The sequence below is a fragment of the Gavialis gangeticus genome, unplaced genomic scaffold (assembly GCF_001723915.1).
Source record: "Gavialis gangeticus isolate Ggan-Ray unplaced genomic scaffold, GavGan_comp1, whole genome shotgun sequence".
NCBI lineage: Eukaryota > Metazoa > Chordata > Crocodylia > Gavialidae > Gavialis > Gavialis gangeticus.
Genome location: NW_017728992.1, coordinates 32,699,091 through 32,702,170, shown reverse-complemented (window position 1 = coordinate 32,702,170; position 3,080 = coordinate 32,699,091).

The window sequence follows — 3,080 nt, the reverse complement described above, 5'->3', positions numbered from 1 at the left end:
GGGGGGGGGAAAAAAAAAAAAAAAAAAAAAAATCAAGATTACTAAAAAGAATACTAGATCATTAAACAGTGAAGAGTGGACAGATATTAGCAAGAATCAAGAGATGACAATGAGTCAAAGTCAATTTACTCTTTCAGCACTGCCTAACTAGAAATGCCACTGCTCCTCCCAGACAGTTGGTTTTAAACTTTGGGTGGAACAAGAATCAGGTCATTGCTGGAGGATGGGTTGTCATTCTAGATGTTCCTGCTAAGAACCAACTACAGGTATGGATTGCATTCTTATGTTTAAACAATGCAACAGGAAAAAAATAAAGCATGAGGCCAGGCCTGGAAGACAGGTGCTATAGCATCCTGCTAATGTGGATGCATGCAACACTTTGATCTTGTCCCCAGACGTATGAAGGACTCACTAATCAAAAGCTAATCTTGGAGGAGTCATTTGGAATGCTTGCTTGTATATCCTCCATGTGAAAGTGTGTGCATCCATGTGTGGGTGTAATGAAGCTATGGTTCTATTTATTTCTCAAAGGTGAATATGAATGGCAGTTCCACTGATTGAAATGTGGTGCTTGCAACCACTCAAGGCTGCCTATACACTTGCTCCTTGAAGTTCTAATTAGAATGCATTGGAGCAGACTCAATTAAATCAAATCTGCTTTGCATTCTAATTTTAAAATTGCTGTGGGGCACTTGATTTAAACCTCATTGAATGAGGTTTAGATAAAGCGTTCCATGGCATTTTAAGATACCCAGGGGCTTTAATACATGTGAAGCTGTGGCATTTTAATTCAAGTGGCTGCCTGGAAGCCTCTCTAATTAAGACGTTCCCTCTCTCCACCCCATCCTGAATTATGTGTATAGACACCTCAAAGCACTGCAGTTTCAAATTTAAAAATGACTGACAGCAAACATCTCTGCTGTGTTGGATGAGGTTCAAGTGCTAATTGACTGGTGAACAAGAGTTTAAATGAATGCTTGCCCCCCATTTCCAATCAATTGCTGCCTCCATGGTGTCCTCCTGCATCCCAATGTACAGTGATCTCAAGCACCCTAGGGGAACAGTCTATGGCTTGGGATGCACTCTAGTGCTACAGCCCAAGACAGGGGGAGCAAGCTTCTCCCCCTGATAGCTGAGGGACAGAAAAAGCTGTGGAGCTGTGCAGATGGGCAGGCAGGGGAAATCCACTCTCCAGTACCACCTGGGTATGTCAAAAACCACTGGATCTGCCAGCATCTTCAGATCCAGACCTCACACCCTGCACTGTTCCCAGAGCTCCCTTTTTCTCTCCCAGCCCCAGATTTATGTGCCAGTTCCTAGCTCCATAGGCAGGGGGCACATCAGTATATCAGCACGGGGCTCCCATGGGGAGGGTAGCAGTGCAGGGAGCCTGGGCCCACAGTAGGCAGGTCACATCTGCCTCTGTGCAAGCTGCTATGGGCCGATTCTGGGCAGAACAAAGCAGGGTATGTTTGGTCAAGCTACTAGAGCTGACCAGTTTTACTTTTGCTGCTGGCTCTGGCCAAGGCCCCACTGTTCAGGGCTCTTGCTTTTGCTGCAGCAACCGAGGCCACCCCAGGCTTGTCAGCAACAAAAAATGAACAAAGGAAAGTAAACAAATAAACTATCACTTAGCTGTCTTCCAGCAGTTCTTCCAGGCTTCACTTCTGAGTTGCCTCTTACCTTTCAGAGGCTTTGCAGAGCCTGTGGGGTTGAGCAAACAAAGCAAATGACCAAGCAAACAAGTGAACAGATGGGAACCCTGCTCTAGACCCTCCTTGTGGCTGCTTTACTCCAGGCTGCCTGCTGCAGCCAGGTGCAGCCCCTTAAGGCTGCTTTCAGCATCTTTTAAACCTTTCCCGTGCAGGGCCACACAGCTGACTCTCACTCACCACACCTGTGTCTGCTCCCTTGCTGGGAGATTCATTACTTCCCAGGACCTAGTTCCCCAGCCTTCGGTGAGTCCCTCCTGGTCTCGGATGGGCATGTGGAGGTGCTTCTGGGGAGTAAGGCTGTTCAGACTCCCCTTCCCCCTGCCCACAAAAAACAAGTAACAGGGCCCTGCCCACAAATCTGGGAGGGTGCATGCAATGGCAGAGAGTTGCCTCCCCCGCTATATCCAACCCCCTGGAGGAGACACTTGTGGTACTGTCCTGCTCCATGCCTTGGCTCTATGCATTGTCCTGACTGGGAAACACCCTCAGCCCCTGCCCCATTCCCTTCCTCACAATGGGGGCCTCGATCTTCACTTACCTGAAGGGAACTGCTCTCTATGCTGTCTGGCTGTATTCCCAGCCATGTTCATGTGTTCAGGGACACACATGCACATGGTGCTCCCAGCAGCCCCAAATTGGAACATTGCCAGCCTGCAAGGGGAAACCCACCATTTCACATGGATCCCTTCATGATGCTGCAACTCCTGGACAAATACTATCCCCAAGTCATGCCGCCTGGGACTGGGACTTGAAGTTCCCGTTCCAGGACTGTCCCATTCAATTAAGGATAGGTGGTCACCCTAGGTGAGCTTCGTCTTTGCCAATGAATTGTTGCCCTGTGGGGTCAGGCCAACTCTCAGGATCTCAAAATATGTTGCTGTTATAAAGGAGGGTGTGATACAATTGCACATATACAAACACACAAATCAATTCGGTGCATATACACGCACACACTACCAGCTCAGGCACATATACATCCAAACCAGCCTAGGCACATGCATACCTATCACAAATTCAAGCACATACACACTAAAAATTAAACAAAAATAAATTGTCCATACCTGCACATTCAGTACACATACACAGATCACTAACTCATATAACATACACTGACTGAGGAACTGAGGCTTGGGTTAACTTAAGATCAAATGGCCCCAGGATTACTTGAGGTCACTGGTGTATGGGAGGGGGAAAAAAAGAAAACTGGTGGCAAGGAGGAGACAGCCAGGAAAGAGGGGAGGGAAAAAAACCAAAACCAAAAAAATCCTGGGGTTTTGCTACAAAGCTATGGGGGCTCTTTCTATCCTCAGACCAAAGGGCTCTCAGGTGCTAGTATTCCCACCTGCAGTAACCACCACAATGAAC